Source organism: Alosa sapidissima, chromosome 4 (genome assembly GCF_018492685.1).
Source record: "Alosa sapidissima isolate fAloSap1 chromosome 4, fAloSap1.pri, whole genome shotgun sequence".
Lineage (NCBI taxonomy): Eukaryota > Metazoa > Chordata > Actinopteri > Clupeiformes > Clupeidae > Alosa > Alosa sapidissima.
In genome coordinates, this window is record NC_055960.1 from 23,645,353 (window position 1) to 23,666,606 (window position 21,254).

At 44.6% G+C, this 21,254-nt stretch overlaps 1 protein-coding gene across 1 annotated transcript in view; it reads right to left on the reverse strand.

Annotated features, from left to right (window-relative positions):
* The window catches only part of barx1 (BARX homeobox 1), a 112,405-nt gene that overhangs the window by 36,146 nt on the left and 55,005 nt on the right, over window positions 1-21,254 (reverse strand). The gene's annotated exons all lie outside the window — the stretch shown is intronic.

A 21,254-nucleotide genomic window follows, 5' to 3' on the forward strand; every position in this document is an offset into this window, starting at 1 on the left:
TTTCTAGTGTCGGTTGAAAAAGTCGAAAGCTGTGCGCTAATGATTCAACCCGGTGAGTTCAGCCAAAACGTTAATTAAAACCAAGCCAAGGTCAACACCATTAATGCCCTATTAAAATAGTAGATCCCACTCACCCAATTGTATAATTCAAATGTACTCAAAAGTTAAGTCAAATATACAGGACCCCCGCAGTTCTGGCTCTGTGGTTAGCACGCGCGAAAAGACGAAAGTTACCTCCAACAACATCCAAGCGATGTCTGATCATTTGGGGTGATTGATATAGGCGGCGAGGTTCACAGTTGTGGTGTTACTGGGTTTACTTGTGGGTTACATGCTCTGTACAGAGGTCCTATGGCGAATAAGCTGTTCCTGCTGCGGGTTAAATAAAATAAAAGAAGAAATTGCTCATGATTTTTTTAGGGGCTGGCAATTTCGCTCTGCTTTTTCCTCGTCGCCCACCACCGGGCAGTGATCCTCGTGCTGCTTTTAAGGACTGATATTTTAGAAAGTGCTTTCTTCACCACCAGGTGGTAGTAGTCCAAGCAGTTTGTCAATATGCAGCATCATCTTACCGCGATTTGCTCAACTCGTAATTGATATTTAACGAGGTTCTAAAATAATAAATGCCAGGGACAGGCTGGTTGACATAGTGCGTCAGTCATTAAAGAAATCGTAGTAGACCTACCTTATACAGTAGTATATTTAGTTGCCCAGTGTGGGTCTTTTAGGTACTAAAGTATAGATGTGCCTATCTCCTGCTAACATAAAGATGGAAAGTCTAAAAGATGGAAAGTCTAAAACTACGTGATAATGTTAGGATGAAGTCTCAGTAACTTCGGAGATAATTAACTGTAAAAGTTATAAAGTAGGTTATAAGGTAATAAATAGAAACTAGGCATAAGCCTAAAAAAATCCCACAATAAATACAAAAAAATAGTTTGACATAAGTAAGTGATTATTCTGGGACTGCTGCAGATCCCCCCCCCCCCCCCCCCCCTTTTCCCTTGTTTAATTCCTCCCCAATTGGTCCCCTTTGGTCTCTGACATTTAACATGATCCCACATAAATCTTTAAGGCATGACATCAATTTCAAATAATTCAGCATAGAACAACCTTTTTGAGAAACATATTTGTTATTGTTTGAGGACGTGGCCCAGTTCCACTGCAACATGAAAATGCTGTTTTTGTCATCGACATCTGCCATGGATCGGCCACAGCCCGAGAGTGGCAGAGTTCACCGCCTTACAATAAACCAAAATCAGAGCTTCGCTAGTGGCTCTCTCTCCTAAGTACTTTGGAGTGTATTAATGATGTTTACATGGGAGTGTACTCCTGAGAGGGATTGCACAAGAAGCCCGTATATCAGGCCTGAAGCTTTTTCTACCACCAATTTGTTTGTCTCCGTGTAGCAGTGTTTAGCAAACATTGTTTTAGCAGTTAGTTAACATCAAAAAAGATCCGCCATTATGGATAGATTGGGTATGACGGATTTTGGACGGAAAGTAGCGACACTGAGAACGGCAGAGTGCTCACTGGGAGGTAGGGGAGGGATTTCCCCCCCCTTTACAAAGTTGTTTTTATCGAGGGCGACTTCTGCATTCATCTGGGGAGAGGGGATAGTCAAATCTCTGGTCACTCACCTTCTGACCCTCTTTCCATTCTGGTTAATGTCATTGAGAGCAGTTGTTGTTCCTTAATTGCTAACACAAGTGAGGTGTTCAGATGTCTTAAGAGTGACCAAGTGAGGGTAATTACCATCAGTTCTATTAAGAGTTGTTTCTTTTCAGTCAACGTAAGTACCCAAAAGTATTCAAGATAGAATATATCGATATTATATGCATGGGTTACACAGTGTCAGTTAAAGCATTATTTGTTCAACATAAGACACAAGGGTTATAGAGGCAGAGAGGAGAAAGCTTGGCTGTTCGTTCTTGCAGTGGACAGCAGATGGCCCAAGTACGACGGCAGGTCCCCACAAGTGGAGCTGGGCCGATAAAAATCTAGCGGCGGCTTATGGTGTGTTTTCTTCCCCAAAGCCATTTGAGAATGATGGCTCCGTTTTCTCCGGCCCAGGCTCTTAAGTGTGGCACATTTAGAGGCCCTGGAAATGATCCTGCCAGGTTCCCACTCATACGTGCTCCTCGCTCCTCCGAGTTAGCCAAGCTGATGCTCTACGCAGCTCTTAATGCCTCAACGGCAGGCGGAGTATCGGGAGTTTAACACTGCTGGAGCATGCTGGCTGGGGAGATGACAAAACATTACTAGGCAAATAAAAAACCTCCATGGGCAACTCTCATGGCCAAGCTGGTCAGTCACAGTGGATGTGCAGGTGAAGGTGGAACTGCCCCTACAATACAAAGAGGCAACCAATCTGCAGTGCTCTGGGTCTCTGTACAGAGTTGATCTGTGAATTTACCAGTGTTATGTCTCATGTGATTGTTGGTTAGGCTTCTCCTTTTCTTTCTTTCTTTCTTTCTTTCTTTCTTTCTTCTGTCCTTTCTTTCTTTGTTTCTTTCTTCGATCCTATAGGAATTATTGGTCCCGAGGAAAGGGCAAGTGGGACTGTAATTTGAATGTCAGAGCACTGAAAACGCTGTCTGCATAGTGTCATGTGTATAATGAACTCATGGTCACTGAGCGTGGGGTGGTAATCACAGATGTGAGTGGCCTGCACGATCCTCCATCCAACTGGGGAGGGGGGTAAAGCCCTGTGGTCTTATTAACCAATCCCCGGTGGTGCGGCCAAACATGCAGGGCGAGGTTCGTCCTAATTATAGAGGAATGTCAGAGCGGCGCTTTGTCTCTGTGTGGCCACCAGGCAAGGTAAGGTGATGCAAACGTTACTGTAACAGCACGCACAATTCGTTCCACCGCCCCGGTCGTCCACACCACTGGCTCGTGTGCATGTGCATTCCTCCTGGTTGAAGACTGTGGTTTGTGATAGCACATCTTTGTGCCGGTCGTACACAGATTGCGGAGGATGGAGGAGACAGACAGACGCAGAGTCAGATAGACAGGAGACAGATGCAGTGCTTTCCCTTCCTTCTATCCAGAAATCCATCGAGCGGCTTTGTCATTCCTGAGGTTTTTTTTTTCCCTTTTCATACTCCATGATGAAAACATTTGGAATCAGTCACTGCTTTTTGCAAAAAAAAACTTTTGGATTGTACCATCTGAGTGGATTAACCACTCTGTCATAAAGCACCCCCCCCTGCTTTTTCCTCTCTCCACTGAAGTAAGAGCAACTGGGAGATTTGTCTGTCATAAGGAAAACACAAGAGACACTGTTTTCATGGTGGCATGTTTCTTTAACCTTTGACAAGCCTGAAAAGCCAGGCTACAGAACAACACTTCATCCTTCACTTTTTCTGCCCATCAAGGAAATGAGTGTAGTGACTGGGAGAAGCCCACCCAAATAACGAAACATTCAAGTGCCGAATGTGGGACAAGATTGCTGCAAACTACCCACGCAGAACAGAGCACCTGAACTGGCAGCCAACATTTCCAGAACAAAACAAAACGTTATTATAATAATACCCTGAGTTTGGCATTGGGCGTATTTGAAAAACCTTGATCCTGTGTGTCGACTGTCTGTTAAATAGAACACCATCATAATATTATGACTATAAACTGTCAACTTTATATCCGATTGAAAATATCAGTCTCAGAAAAGTACAGGATGGAAAAACAAAACTTTTTGGACACTAAAAGACTTTCCTGAAATTCAAGATGCAGCACTTGAGGTTTGGGTTTGACACATGATTCGGTTCGGGTCTGTCACATGATTCACACTTAAATATGAATGGGCCAGCGATCTTTTAAAGAAACAGAACTGAAAATGATTATGCCAACCACTGAACAGCGATACACCTTTTTAATACAAGCTGTTAATGTTTGATTGTATTGGCCGTGCCTCTGCACTTCAGAGATGTCTTATTCAAGTTAATGACACAAAGTTAAAAACATATTGTGGACATAGAATGTCAGACAAATACTCAAAAGCGCATCCACATCCATTAAGTGTTAATATGAAATTACAATTTACAAATTACCATTTCTCCCAAAATGTAATTTTGTCTTAAATAGTCTATCTCAGGATTCTTTTTTAATTTTTTAATCTTTTTAAAAATATAATTGCAGATATTTTTCACATCCAAATATATGATCTGCATTGAGGCAGGCAGATGGAGCCCACAAAGAACAAATCAGTGATATATGTAATCTGTAACCTATGTTCAGTAAATTGGGTACACTGAGAAACAGAGAGAAATTCATAGGCATCAAACTGATAGCAGAGACAGCTGTGTTGGATGGTGTACAACATGACATTTAGATAACAAAAAACAGAGGCATGCACAAGGTTTTGAAGAGTCTAAGATCTGACTTATGTTACAGTGATTTCCTCAGTTTAGAGAGCATGGAAGCAAGGCCTTTGGAGTGTTTTGTGAGGCTACAATTCAGTCTCGATAAACCTTTACGCTGAAATAGTCTGAACCGACTGCGCCTGGAAATATGCACATATTTTATTTGATCCTTGGGTAAATGTAACATATATGACATGCTGCACTAAATACAGATTTCAAATAGCACTGAGGTCATAACAGCGAGGATGCTGATATAGCGTCTGTAAACTCTCCGTGACCCCTGGCATTCGTGAAGTGTTGTGAAGTGGTTCACACTGCCGTGTGATCAAATCCTCGGGATGTGAATAAACACCTATAATCTTACTTTTTTTGTCCTCCTTTTTTTGGGACTCGGTAAACAGAGCGGGTCTGGCAACAGATGCTACAAATTTAGACTCGGAACTCACAAATGCAAACATCTGGTCTGTTACCCGTATGTATGAACGCGGCCATTCTCTGTGTAAGCAACCCCGGAGTGCATAAGGAAGTACTTGGGCAATAACTTCAGGATAATGTCAAGAGTGTCCCCAAATGCAGCCACTTTTTAACTGCGGGGGCCCCCTGAGTCATTGAAGATGACTGTTTAAATAATGCTCTGTTTGTATCACTTTACTGAGAGCTTTGTGGTTCCGTGGGCAGGCGGTGAATTACCATCCTCTAACTATGGTCACGCCGCCTTATATCTTTGCTTAGGCAAGCAACATTACCTTTTTGTCTTTTACTCCTCCTCTTTAAACAGCTCGTTACATTAAATGACTTTAAGGCGGCATTGCAACTGCAACCACCACTGGTGAGACTTCGGCTACTGCATCAGCCACTACCATAATAGGAAATGCAAACTCCAAGTTGGTTTACAACAGTAGTGTTATCATTATCATCAGTGGCAACAATATATGTTTGCCAGTTTTTGCTCCGAATGAGATGCATATAAATTGCATTCAGCTGCTGCAGGGTCTCTCTCAGGCACAATTACTCTGTTTACATGCGGTAGTATGGGACGGAAATTGCTTTTGAAAGCATCCCTTTTTTGACTAGGGTATGTTTTTTTTTTTGCCATGCATAAGCCACGTGTTTACAGGGCATTTAAGGGGAAATTCAATGCGCCACACATCACCAAGTCGCTTGGATGGCCACACAAAAGGCCCATTTCCAGCCAAGCCAACACAAGCTCTTGTATAGTCTACCTGAGGAGAGATGACTTCTCTGACAGGCATTATTGTGGAAGAGTACACACACACAGACACGCACACACACACACACACACACAGGGAGTGAAAGAACATGGTGGAGCCTAATGAGGTGCTAAAGTCATTTCTAGGCTTAGAAAGTAAACAAATATGTAACTATGTAAACAAAACAAGAGAATGAATAAGTGACAAAAACACTTAAAAACACTTAAGTTTGCTTCACTGACTCAGTGTCAGATATTGAATCATTGTCAAAAATAACAAGAATAAACAGAACCCATTGAGGTTTATAATACGTTTGGAGTTATAAATCACAAGCTTGCGTGTTAGTTGATCAGGACCCAGATGTCAGTTTGGATCAGTGAAGTAGCCTTCTGAAACATAACGGTTTTGTTTCAAGTCTCTGTCTCTACCTTTTTTTCCCTCTGTCCACCAGATTACCCCAAGAGCTTGTCCTTCCTGTCGGGCCGGTGTAATAGATATCATCTAAATCATTAGAGTTCATTCTGTGCTTTGTGCCACCCTTAGGCTGTGCTCTCTGCGACCCCCAGGGGTCAAGCGGCAGAGAGCTCCCTGACCCCGGGCACTTCCTCTCGGTATTAACAGGCTAGTTATGTCGTCAAAAGCCCTGATATAGACCACGGCTTCCTTTTTCAAAGAAGAAGGGGGGGGGGGGAAATCGGTCAATCAGGGCAATGCGTCTGACAAGGTCTCTCTAGGCCTGGCTCTCTCCGCTTAGCCCAGGACGGCCGAGGGAGGCACTGAAGCTTTTTATGTGGCTTATTGGGAGCGTAATGACAACACACAGAGGAAGCGCGGGTCCCTCTGACAGAAATTATGTGGTCGCACACACCCGCCGGCTGCAGTGCCCCCCCCCCCAAAAAAAAACAAAAAAAAAACACTGAAGTTCCACTCATCTATCCCCCACCTCCACACTGCCTCTGCTTTCTACCCCCTCCTGGCGTGCGGAGGATGGTCCCTGGCCGTTTACGTTAGAAGAGTAAATGCGGTACAGCTCTGTTAGATACATTCCGGTGTGATACGAGACAGACTTCGGCGACTGACAGGGATTATTCTGTCCTTAATTTCAGGCCGTTTAAAAGGGAGTATTTTACCCAGTGGTTACCACAAATATTCTCTTGCTTATGCAGTCAATCTAAATAATTATGTGAGATCTAAGACTGACAATGTAGGGGAAGTTTTTTTCTTTTCATTTAAATGAGCTAACTGCCTCCATTTGTTTTGAAGTTACCAAGTTACCATAGCAAAAATGTAAATTGATGTTATTTTTATTTTTAACTGAGATTTCTCTAATTAACATCCCATGACTACGTTTTAAAACATATACAAATCTAGAAAATGTGAAATTGTGTTGTGGTTGTAATGGTGTTTTGGTCATTTATCAGTCTCAGAGAAAAGAGCCCTTCAAATCCAAATAATCACAATAATTAAGCTTAAAGGTCTGCACAGGGCAAGGCCCATGTGTTTCCTATAAGCCAATTGCCTTATGAAATATGCCTTTGAGTGTCTGTGTGTGTTTGCCTGCAAGCACATTGTGTGCGTCTGTGTGTGTGTTTGTGTGTGTGTCTGTGTGTGTGTGCGTGTGTGCACCCATTTGAGCACAGGTCTTCCAATGGAGCACCTTTGCCCTGTGCAGACCTTTTCCAAAACCAGACGGGGTGCATGGGTAAAATCACTCATGCCATGTACCCCCCACCACCCCACATCCCTCAGCTTCAACAAGAGGTGCAAGGTGCCTACCCCACTGCTCCTATTACCCCCCTCCCCTCCAACCTTCTCCACAACACATGCCCACACACACACACACACACACTCGACTGCCCTCTCACCCTGTGAAGTGTAAATAATTGCTCCTCTCTTTCTTTAAGCAGCACTGGAGGGCTGGGGAGTGCATCTGAGTCCTGTCTCTCCTCAGAGAGCAGCCACAGCAACAGTCAGCGTGACGCGTCAGCACCTAGGAAGCCTGTGCGTTCTCAGGTAATGTAGAATAACGTCCAAATCTAAGTCCAAATGCTCAGAAATTTCAACCATGCTCAGGTAATGTACAGGATTTTTAAGCCTGTTTCCCTTCTTAGCAGTCATTCAAGAATAATTTAGTATCCTAATCATTGTTAATGGTAAAAAAGTCAAGTATTGAAAAATATCTAGCACATGTGTTTGATATTATGAAAGTATGTCAAAGAAAGATGTTATGTAGAATATAAACAGTCATCTCTAAATAATCCATGCACCATGCACTATCTATCTTTACAAATGTTGCATTTGGCTAAATAACCAGAGAAACACACATTTTTTTTTACAATTAAGGAAATAAGACTGTGGTTGCAAAAAGTCCCCTTTGGATTGCACTAATATGTGGAAGAAATGCATTACACAAACAAGAAATAAATGAAAGCCGGATTAATTCTACAGTACATGGGCTCACTTGGGCACCGACAACAGGCACTGGACCTTGTGCCCACTGCTAGTTTAAACATACTGTAGATAGCCACTCATGATGAACCTGAATTATTTTAGACTAGAGCAACGGGTCATGTAATATGTGCAGTTGAATGAAGGTCAGTTGAAACAAGTTATATCAAATGAGTTAATTATGGATGTGTGAGAACCAATCAGATGCAGTTTATTAGGTGTTCAGAATGTTGAATGGTTTGCATCTTATTAAAACATTTACATTAAGGATAGCGCAGTGGTGCATTACACATGGAGAAAACAGACTCAAGGGATTACACAAAGTGTCTCAGCACCTTGTGAGAGCACATGGGTCAACATTAAGATCCACTTATTTTTACAAGTTCAAATCTCCACTAATTCTTTTCTCAAAAGCTGGCAGCTTTACTATTACTTATGCTTAGCACTCAAACCACAAACCCTCTGTTGACAGACCCAGTTGCCGTGTGTGTGTGTGTGTGTGTGTGTGTGTCTGTGTCTGTGTGTGTGTCTGTGTGTGTGTGTATAGTCTGTGGCGTTCATCCCTCCCACCCGCCCACCATATCGCCTCTTTAATCAAGAGCGCCTCCGCGGGCGATTGTGAGGCTGAAATGGTGCGTGACCGCGGCACGGATGGCAGCGCTTCGAGGACAGATGCGGGCACTTCCTAGCTCCTATTGTGCTGTAATGGCCGCTCGCTCGCAAGCGCCGTGGCCGCCGCCACCAAGGTGAGGTGACGGACGGACCTCTAATTACCGTCTGCACTGCTCAAACACTCGATGATAAGTGGCAGGGACAACAGCACCTCAATCCTCACCAAGCATCTGCCCCGTCAAGAGCTAAGCAAACATATGGGGTCGCTGAGCTCACTGGTAATGGTGTGGGTGTGTATGTGTATGTGTGTGTGTGTGTGTGGGGGGGGGTGACTGTGCTCAGTGACAGCCGACACAATGAATGCTTTCCACAGGGATGCATGGCTGCGAACCATGTTGATGGCCTCTGGTCCAACACCCCCACCACCACTGCCACCTCCCTATCTCTGCCATGGGTGGCTGGATAAAAGCCACTTTTCATCGTTTCAGTTAGGCGATTTATCATTTTTCTGTGTTTCTGGTTCTGGTGTTCCATTTTCTGGTTGAATGAGATAGCACAGTAGTTAAGAGGATACAACCTATACAGTGAATAGACTGTGTACCTATGATAACCCATGTATAAATAATATTTAGGGGGGAAGATGATGAAATGACGATTTGTTTAGCTGATTGAGTGACTGAGCAAGTCTTTTAAGTGAGAAAACATCAACTACTGTAGAAATAGCACAAAGTAAACAAAGTCAACACAATAACAATGCAAAAAAGTTAGAAAGTAATTATCTTTTTTTCTGGACTTGGAGGAGCAATACTAAATCCGTGTGGAGCTGAAGGAAATGCCTCCAGCCTGGCCCGGCCAAGCTCGCAATTATGGATCTGTTCTCCACAGCGCCGTGTGAGTAAATAAACAATCCCAACCCAGAGAATAATGATCTGGCTGCTTTTGTCTTTGAGCTCCATGTGGATGACACACGGAACCCGCATGCTGTGAATTCCTACCCATACCCTCCGAATGGAGTGCCCCCTACCCCAACCCCATCCATTCCTGCACTATAAATATACCACAGCAATCAAATAAAACAAATGAACTGTCAGGACACAAGTATTTACAAGCATGGCAGAATTCAAGCAATTATAAGTAAATTTGTTGCATTTCAGAGTAAGTGGTAGCAGATAGTGCTTGAGGAGGAGAGTGTGTATGTGTGAGTGTGCGTGTGTATGTGTGTGCAACGGTGTGTGGGAGAGAGAAAGAGAGAGAGGAGTTAGTGAGTGAAAGAGAGTGAGGATGTGTGTGTGTGTTGCCAGTGGAGTGTGGCGTGTAGGGGTCTTTAAGGACTGGCAGAGTTGAGTTGCCAGAAGCAGGGCGCTTTGGTCTCACTCGGCCTCCTTTAGTCTGTGGCACGTTTAGAAAACAAAGAGCCCTATCCATGCACAAGTCAAACTGCTTCTCACCACAGAGAGCAATGAGGAGAGGGAGGGAGGGAAGAGAGAGGGGAGGGAGAGAGAGGGGAGAGAGAGAAAGAGAACAAGAGAGAGAGGCATGACAAGACACCCAAAGGGCTATTAAAAATGACCATTAGGGCGTCAAGGCACATTTGCTACCCTGTTATTTAGTCATGTTTCAAAATATACTCACCCCATTTTAACGTTTTTTTTTTTTTTGAAGGTTTTTGTTTCTCGGGCTCCTTTTTGTGTTTGGCCCTCTCCCTTGCACTATAAAAGTTCTATCTGTACTGAGCTGAACTGTCCTCTGCTGTGCCATTGTTGAGTTGTTTATAGAAATACGTGGGCCAACATCAATCCATCAAAGTATGGTGTACAATGTGTTTGGCTGAGGAAAAGCGATGAGAAGTTTTCAGCAGCATTCTCTGCCGTCAGTGGAGGACCAGAAATAGATAGAAATAAGCGCGGGTGTATTTTTAAAAAAGAGAGATAACAATAAAATGGCAGCCTGTAGCTGCTACCTCAGAGTGGGAGTTTTTTTTTGTGTGGCTAACACGTTACTCACCACATTCGCATGAATTAGAGAGAGTCATTCTTTGGTTACAATGCTCTACGGCCATGCTAAACGGCTTTGTCTTGAGCAGTCTGCAATTATAATGTATTTTTAGGGAGTCTAAAAACATTCTTGATCTGGCTGGAGGCTGACCTATTGGAGTGAGACGTTTTGTTTAATGTTACTATGGGGATGACGGGAGCAAGCAAAAGCATTAAAATCACAAGACGACGTTCTTTCCTTTTTTCCTTTTCTTTCTTTTCCCTTCGTCAAGCTGGGCTGTTTAGCTAAGTGAACAAGGGGAACTCTCCAATTAAAAGAACTAAAGGTAACACACACCCACACCCACACGCACACGCACACGCACGCACACACACACACGCACACACGCACACACCCGCACACACCCACACACACACACACACACACACACACACCCTCCCCTTACACCCCCTTCACCGGGCCGCAGTGGGACAATAAGCGAATGACAGATAAGGAATGATTTGCTCAGAGCAAAACCTTCAAAATAAACAAACCATTAGGACGCGTTACCGGCGATCCGGCAGAGGGGGAGGCCGGCAGGCGGGCAGGGCTGTTTCGCCATGCCCCAATTCAGGTGAATTACAGGCAAATGTGTCCGGCTGGCACGGGCGCAGCTGTGATAATACTGAGAAGGGGGCCTGTTCAGTGCCCCGGGCCCACCGACCAACCCGCCTGCACAGTGTCCAGACCATTGGCCCGCTTCGACAGGGGAACAAGCAGGCAGAGCGAGGGGGTCTGGTTTACAACGCGACACCTTGCCAAGTAGTCACACACACATGCACCTATGTGGAGTGAATGTGTGTGTGTGTGTGTGGGGGGGGGGGGGGGATTGGGGGCGGTTCAGACAACCCACAGGTTTTTTTGCTGAGTAGGGTTCTGTGTTTGGAAAGACAAAGAGAGAAAGAAAGAGAGGGAGAGAGAGGGTGGGAGGGTGGGCAGGAGGAGAAAAAAGGCTGCTGTGTTTTCTTTTACGGGGCAAAGAGTGTTTATTTTCTGTTTCTTTGGTTTCAAAGCGTGGGCACCAGACTAGAGAGGAAACCAGAATAATTAAAGTTAAAGTGGCGTGATTGAGTGCTGTTTTCCCTGCATGTGGCACAAACATTTTCGACGCGGACTCCGCTCTGGTAATGGCATCTAGGGGCCTGCTGATGATCACAGAGCGGGGACAATGCCTCACGCCAGCGGCGCAGAAATCACATTTCTAACGTCGGATTTTATATGGGCAGGAGAGAGGCGCACCACACTGATTTGGTGGGACTCGGTTGTACTCTCTGTGCGCTGCGTCTGTGCCTAGGAATGTCCGTGGTACGACTTTGAGATGCTATATCTACTCTCTTTTGCACGATACTGCAGTGGCTCAGGGTCACAAACAAGGTCAAAGTATGGTAGTACAGTCAGAACTCTATGGTCCTTGAAGGTAAATGGGAAACATAATTGTACAGGCGTACAATACTGTAAATAGTTTTGAATGTAAAGTGTCTGTGTAATGTAAATAACTCTTTGGCTGTTTTCCATGGCATGTCTAACCTGTGTAGTTAGTTCCCAGTGTCCAGCACTTTATGCTACTTGCTGCGTGGAAGCCCACATGTTGGAAGAGGTGTGTGCTAACGTTTGGCAAGTCTCTACCAAGAGGAAATGAGAAAACCATCACACACCTCCCTCATACGCTCTCATCAAACCATTAGATGGCTTGCTTCTGTTACTTGGATTAAGAAAGTACACCAAATTATGATTCCATCTTGAAAATACTTGAGCACATTCGCACACACACAGGATGGTTGGACGGACACACACACACACACCCACTGAAGCACTCTTAAATCATTCAAATGTGAACCTATGTCTTTGATTGCAGGCTGCACTCATTCATTCATCTTTCTCTATTAGCTTTTGAAGTGAAATAGTTCAGCTTGTCCAAACACAGACTCAGAATACACACACATTGAAAAGATTAATCTATTTCTAAAAACCACACCTGTAAAACTTCTTAAGCTCTATAATGTCTTGATATAGACAGTTAGGGTTTCAATTTCTATTACATGTCCAGAGATTATGCACTTAATATTCAATTAGTGAATACAATATACTTACATTTGTACATATTCGTAATATACAGGTATTTGGAGTTTAAGTTAGGGATAGAAACATGGGAAGTTTGTGGTATATTATTACTCATTACATACACTGTAGTAATGGTCGTAGAATTTGGAAGGAGTAGAATCAACCACCATAGGATCAATCATCATTTACAGAACTGAACAGATGCACTTTATGTTTGTCATTAGTTTAACCGTTATGGAGCAATGGATCAATATGGGGCATTATTTCATTTGGCTCCTCATGTGTTAATAGGCTTCCTAATCAGAATTTGACATAGAGCATAAACTATACGTTTTGCTGTTTGTATTTCTATGGTAGGAATAAATAACATAAAGTAGGGTCACAGTCACTGTTGTCATGGCCATTTAAAGCTTCAGCTTTACACAACGTGTGTCAACAATTTTACAGAGTAAAGAAACGTACCCATTGGAACCGTAATACAGAGCAAGTGCCTTATAATGCCTTACAAAAACATATATTCATACACATATTTAGTGATTTTTTTGGAGGGGTTCTCATACCTAGTAATTAGAGCAATAGTCATATGCATATTATATTTCATGTATGCTTTTACTTGTGCCATGAAGGGATGTTCAAAGCCACCACAGGAAACTCCTTAGTCCCAAAGCATGAGTCTCTATGTGAGGACATGGCTGCTATATGAACATGAGCTGCATGGTATACATGTATGGTGATTATATATGGATATAATTTATATATATATATATATCGTATTATGATATATGTCCAACTGGGCCAACATGGAAATTAATTGAGTTATGCATATGGAAATTAACACTTTCACACTCTTTGTCTCAAGAAAGCTGGAATGAAGTAAGCAAAAGCAGTGTGTGGTGTGTGTGTGTGTGTGTGTGTGTGTGTGTGTGTGTGTGTGCGCGTGCACATACATGGAGGGTAGAGCAATGACACGCTCTTGAGCACTTGATTGCAGGCATCTTGAACAGATCTGGCCTCACCACAGGTCTCTCTCTCTCTCTCTCTCTCTCTCTCTCTCTCCTTCCCGCAGTCCCTTAGTCCCTCCACCCCCTCCCTCTCTCTCTCCAGTGATTACAGATGGGGTGGGGGGCTGTCATTAGCGTAAGCTCTCACACAGACCCACACACACAGAGACCCACACACACACACACACAGAGAGACCCACACGTGCGCGGGGGCATCGCATGAATGACCACACTGAGTCCTGGGCTTGATCAAGCGGCGGTGCTGGCCGCGGCGGGTGTAAGGAAATACCCCGGTGGGCCTATCAGGCCCCATTAGACAGACCAGGGCCAGCCCAGGGAAAACCAGCTGGTGCAGCAACACTCACAAGCTCTGTTGACCTCCCCAAGTCAAAATCAGCCCCCCCCCACACACACACACACACACACACCCATGCAAATACCGTTAGCCAAATTGGAAAAAGGAGCCACGGTCATTTTCATATTTCACAAATACTCTGTGTGACGAGAATTAATCGAGGACGTGGACACTGGCTGACACACAGTGACCCAGTGGAAGTGCCCTTGAAATAGTCAATGAAGGAGCTATTTATAAAATGTTAATAAGTCCACAGTAGAGCTTTTAAAAGATTAAGTAGGGGTGAAAAAAACATATTTAGACCTACATCATTGTTAGCAAATGTAAGAAGAAAAAAAAGAAAACACCATGCTTATTTACCCAGATAAATAATAGTGGGATAAGTAAACTTCAGTGGACTGCTGTTTTGGAGTTGAGGCTAAACATGTGTTCACCAAGTCCAAGTCCTGGCACTTGAAGCCATCTGACAGGTGCGTGGTGGTCCTCCTGCGGTCCTCCACCTCGCAAAAGCCGAGCCGTGCAATCGGAGACTGTTTGTAAACAGTCTGTCCTTTCTCAAAAAAGGGCCCTGGAGATTTGAAGAGGAAAGTCAAATAGCTGCAAAACGGCTCAATTTGGCACCGATCCCTGCGCTGTACGCATGAGTGATCTTAATTGCGGTGGGACTCAACAGTCACTCTGCTATCTCTGGGCATACCTTCGCCTAATGACAACTCTGAGCGAAACAAAAAACCTCTCCCGCCCTTGTTTACTTGAACAGTGTGGTGATTGCACTGAAAAAGCTGGAATTCAAACACCAATAATTGGAACTTTCTTTTTTCTCCGGTAATTGACATTAGACTTACATTTATTATAAAATTGATGGGTAATTTGTTAGGATTAGCCACCCTACGGACTGGGTTTAATTGGGTGTAACATGATCATTTAGAAAGAGAGAGAGAAGAAAAGAAACAAAGACAGAAAGAAGTGGTCAAATAGCTTACTTTTCCTGGCATACAAGACTACATACTTGTAACATTGAAGAACGGTAATTGTTGCTGTAAACAGCGGCATTGTAGTTTCTGTGTTATGCTGCCTTCCTCTTGGCAACCTGGTTACTATGTTGCTTTGTACAGTAAAATCAACATCGCAGCCTATTTAATGCCAAAAGCAACAGCTATTGGCATGGCCTTCCTGGCAATGAGAAATGTGCAAATATACACTGATGTTTCATGTGAAAGAAAGTTACAAATTAAAAATGGTTGTTAGTTGATTTCATTGTAGTTCACATAATGAGCACTACCAAAGGATAATTTACAGGTGTAGTAGCCAGCACTCTACATTTGCCAAATTTCAGATAAACCTATATAGCTAAAATCTAGATAGTGAATTACGGATATTACCATTCATGTTTCAAATTGACATCTAAGAGGCCATCCCATCACAGTGTAATGAAGTGATTTGTCAATTGTGTGGGTGTGTTGTGTGTGTATGCCTGTGTGTGCGCCTGTGTGTCTGTGAGACAAAGTGATAGAGAAGGTGTATGCAGGCGTACAGTATATGTGTGTGCGTGATAGGTGCACTGGAGACAAGGCACACACAAGCACAGACACAAAGTGAACTGGCTCCATCTGTCATCAAGGATGTTTTATGAGTGTGCTTCCACCTTCTCTCTGACAGCCGCTGTCACCGCTGTGTGTGTATGTGTGTGTGTGTGCCATCACCACCCACCACCTCTCCCAGACACTTTCCGTTGTCAGTGTTAGCAGTGTTAAAGTGTTAGGTCTCTACCAGCAGGATGTGGCCCACAACCCCCTCATCCATATGCAAGTCAAATACATGGAAGCACCACCGCAATACACCAAGTCCATACTAATACACGAGTCCAAAATTGTTTGTTTACCTTTGGCACTCTGCAAATCTGGACTGCTGTAGGTACATATGTAGTAATAAGCCATGCCAAGATGCCCAAGTCTAAATTTTGCTATAGATGTAGATATATTAAAAATATATTTAATAACAGGTTGTTTATTATTTATATTGTTATAGCTTATGCTCTATATTCACATGTGAGTATAAATTATATAATACATTCTATGTAATTGTTTCAATAGTTACAGTTCAAAGGTAGGCTATCTTCCTTGATAAATGGGATCACTCCTGTCTTTTTTCTTCTTTTAAAACACTTTAAACAAAGAGAGAAACTGACAGAGAGAGAGAGAGAGAGATGAGAGCTACACTAGTCAAGTTAGCAACCCCTGGCCTCTAAGAGCTCCCGGGACCACCCCCTGGGAAGAGTGGGGAGTGTGTGTGTGTGTGTGTGTGTGTGTATGTGTTTATTGGGTGTGATAAATTGGCTGCATGCTTGAACCCAAAGGTTGGCAAATTAACAGTTAATTAGCAGTTGATAAATGGCAGCTCTGCTGTGGGGCTCAGCTGCCGCGGCCCTTTTCCTCCTATCTCACCCAGGCAAGTGTTTATGTGCTGGGAACAAGTGTCGGCCCAGACTGTTATGTCTGTATTCTGTCACATGGTGGGATTGCTCTCAGATGTGCCCTCCCCCCTGAAATGCACTACCACACACACACACACACACACAGACACACACTCACGTTTACACACGTGCAAAAACTGCAGAAAGACACACACAGACACACACACACACACACACACACACACACACACACACAAGTATACACACATGCAGGATTCACTCACATTTATTCGCTCACATAAGCAATTGCACGCTCTTAAAGTCACATACATGCACACAACTGTATGTAGAGATACAAATACGTTTTGCACAGGCAGATGCACACATACACCCACAGTTACACACCCTTACTTCCTGAGCTATGTACTCTACACAAGAACACAAACAAGCACCCCAGCACAACATACAAGCATTAAAAATCCACACACATACATAATGAAAGTAGTACCGGTACACTCATCAACATTCAAAACATAGGAAAGCAATGCTCAGCTACATAAAGGCTCCATTAAACACACACACACAGACACTTAGCCACAGCCATGATTTCTGCACCCATTTACCTCTTTGGGAAGACCTGCTGCCCCTCCACGTCTTCCCAGACACACTCATCAACGCCGCTGACAGTGATGGAGGCTGGGTCGTCTTCTTTACGAGCTGATTTAGTAAAACATGTTTGCCGTGTTTGGCGTAATACTTCAGCGACACACACAAACACACCCCCAATGTTACACAACGGGTAATATATTTGTCCGGTCCAAGGCGCAAGGCACAAAACCAGAGCAGTGTAAACTCGAGTTCGTTTGAGCCGAGCGCCCACGTCTGAAAATAAATACGCTCGGCGCAGTTTTGTGACCCGTAATTGATGTGGCACTTGCATCCGTCCGCTGTTATTTAATGCTTTTTTAATTAAAAATGTTGTAATTTGCTCCGTGCCGACCAGCCAAGAGAGAAAAGAAGTTTCCTCCCCCTAATGGCACATGCATCACACAGTGTTTTCAGTGTGCTGACGGCCAGTTTGAATGAATATTCACTTTGTTAGTGTTGTCTTCTTGTGAATGTGACATATGATTAAGCGGCAAAGAGAAAGGAAGGGGTGTGTGTGTGTGTGTGTGTGTGTATGGTGTGTGAGGGTCATATTCAGGGAGGGTGTGTGTGTGTGGATAGGAGGATTGTATTTGGGCAGCATATGTGTGTGTGTGTGTGTGTGTGTGTGTGTGTGTGTGTGTGTGTGCGCGCGCGCGTGCGTGTGTGTGTGGAGGGGTTGGGGTCATGTCCCGTACCTCTTCAGAGACTCATTCATGTTTCAGCAGCAAGCAGGAGGCCCACGCAGGCCAGAGGAAACGGGAGCATGTACGTACATTAATTACTGTACACGCCGAGCGAGGGCCGCAAGTAATAATGTGTTGCAGTATGCCGACTGACAGGCCCAGCAGTCCAGCCCTTCACCGGCAACCCGACACTGTGAACACAGTTCATTTGGTTTTGTAAAGAGCAACAGATGCATGGCTCCACGGATGAGTGACATGAAACTCACCAAGCGTGATATGCACGGTCGCGATATCCTGAAAGGTAAGACCTTTCGAGGAGCACAATACAGCGCTGGGAATGATGTGGGGATGCACGCTCTGGTTTCGTACTGTAGGTGCTTCATGGTCGTGGGTTGAGAGATTGAAGTCTTTGGGGGTGATTGTGGGATGGACTTTTCCGGCTCCGTAGCTGTCTCGTCCATCTGGCTTGATGGAGAATCGTTCAGGCTGTGGCCAAAGGTGGGGCTGACTGCATCCCAAAATTAGACACCTGACGGAAGACAGCCGACTCCGGATACAGATCCGGTCAAAGTCAGGGGCAGTCAGGCCCAGATTAGGGCCAGATTTGTAATGGAGTCAGCTGCAATCTGGGTTTTTACCTTTGACTTCTATATGTTCAGCGTACACATTTGAAAGGCTTACACCTTTCTCCACCATTTGTAATATGCTCTGGTTGACTTGTGACTCATTTTGATTAAAATCATCTGCCACATAAATGAAAAACAGCAATGTAAATACTGCAGATGCAGATTTCAGGAACATCAAGGTAACATGTTAATTTTGTTTGGCCCCACAAATAACGATGACATGTATGCACTGTAATTAACTTGCTTTGTGTCGAGGCCTCTGTTAGATTTCCTTTTAAATGGAAAATGATAAGTTCTGAATTCGTTTATAGTACATTAATATTCGGAATAATATAATTGTCGATTTCAAGAACTCGAGTTGGGCAGATAACGAGGAGCTCTCTGACTAGTCTGTCCTCCCTCCACGCTGACTGGGCCCTGCTGTGGGCAGAGCTTTGCCAGGGACCTGTGAGGAGGGGAGAGAGAGAGAGAGAGAGAGAGAGAAGAAAAACAGCCCGTGGTGCCTGCATTCATTCCAGATGCTGGCCAGCCCCGGTTCCCTTCACCAGCTGCCTTGGCCCGGCCGGGGGACTCGCTGTTGGTTTAGAGTTGGGCGCATGAGAATATGAGGTCTGTCGTGAACACCCGGAGAAACACTGCCCGCAGTGCCAGGGTTGCCACGCTTGGAGGACTTCGATCTGAATGCCAGACCTTTGAATGTTTGTGTTCTTTTCCCATCTGAAAAGGAAACAATTTTGCTTTAAAGGGGAAAATCGGAGTGGCATACATTTCCGCTCAAATAAAGAAAATCCTCCCCATACTTGAAGAGAGAGAGAGAAAAAAAAAGAAACATTTGTAACCATTCCGGTTTGTTTCCACCGTGTCTGTAGTCATTAAACGGGGGGCTCCCCTTTTTTCGTCCTGGGGGGTGGGGGCGCAGGCGTTTGGTGCCTGAGCTAATGAAGTGCAATGTCAGGAATGAGGAATCAGAACCGATCCCCTTCACCCCATCATCAGTTTGTCACCCCGCATTTGCTCTGGCCGGAGTTAAATTTAGAAAGCAGACGAACAGGAAGGCGGAAAACCTCCGGGCCGCGTTGGAGCGCGTGGCACAGGCCAAACAGACCCTGACAGATGCATAAGCTTCGTTTAACCCTACCCCCCCCCCCCCCTCCCCCCAAATGCAATCGGGCCAAATCAAAGCAGCTGGGCTGTCTCTGGATTGGCCAAATTACTGTAATCAACACTGTTTCACTAGCTTCAGGCAGCTGGGTGCAGAAACAACGTACCAACTGAACAGAGCTCCACTCTGCTGCTGTGGAGGTGGGTGGTGGACTTGGCTTTTCAAAGTCCCAGAACCGCACTCCCAAATAATGATTTGGACTTTATAAGTCCTCTCAGGCTTCTGCCAGACATGGTAAGAATGTAACAAGTCTTTAAAATACAGGCCAGGAGAGGACACACAGTGCCCCAGCATACATTGTGGACAAATGGTCAGTCTCACTGTTGTTCTGCCTCAAAGTGCTATTGATCGAGCTAACCGCAGCAATGCTTTTCAACTTTTAAATAGTTTACTTTTGAGAAAAACAGTGGGAAAGGGGGCGACATGTACAATGGAACAAAAGTTGTTCTAGTTAAGTAGGAATACTGCACAAGGACAAAAGACAGACGCAAAGAGGGAAATCGCTTAATTAGCTGGGTTTTGGCTGCCGGGCCTCAGCTGTTGTATGTGTCGCAACTTGGCAATTCCAGTCTCAACAACACAGCTCTAATCCGCAAATTTCCATTCACTCATGTCGCAGCTATTCAGCTTAGTGACCTGCGCTGAAAGATTTATAAAAACGATCCGCAGCCAACGTCACTGGGAGTGTTTCGCTCGTGCGGTCGTATAATGAAAACAATGGTACGTGCGGCCAGTCGCAGAACCATCCCAGACTATCGACACAGCAGGGGAGTACCCGAAGTGGGGGAAGGGGAGGTGGCGCTCTGAATTTAATGTCTGACCAGCGGTACCCCCCGAACGTTGATTGCTATTACACAAACGAACCCCCCCCCCACACACACACACACACACTTCTGCATTTAACCATGCAGAGCTGGAGAAGCAGGAGCTCCCCTAAATAAGGGGTTAACTGTGGTCTGGCTCTCCCAGCTCTGGCCCTGTGATAGACTTCCTCTGTGGAGTATTTAGCGTTGGACGCTCTCCTTCTCCAAACATGGTGCACCTGGGACAACAGCTTTGGTTCCAGACTTTGTGTTAATCAGCGGCAATACATGCCTGCCAGCGGCCAGGTTCGTATGAACACAATTAATACTGTGCCCCCTGCTTTTTCAAAAAAAGCCAATACGGCCGCACTTATGTAAACAGCACACCGCCGAGAGGGAGTGACTCCCTCAATGGTTAGGACGGGCCCGAGTGGCACATTTTGAGGAAATCGCCCTGATTGCTGAAAGGATTTCAAAGAATTTAGAGGAAGAAAAAGGAGTTGAAGAAAAATAGTTAGGGGGCCCTGATGCATTCATGCTCTGGCCGTGGTCTCACTGTCGGTCAGACAAAACATACCACACCGGAATCTGATGGTTGTCACTTTGGTGAGCTGAAGAATTTCAAGAAGTGATATCCATGACCAGTTGTATTTGAAACCCTGGCGTGAGGAAACGCTTTCTCTGTTTGAGATTCCAGAGATGATGGCCGAAAGCAGCAGGAATCAGTCACTGTAATCTTTTCTGAAAGCAGGTGATGGGAACTGAGGATATCCTTTCATGTGTGATATCTGTAACACATATGTATCTGTTTATCAGTACGATTGTCTTGCATA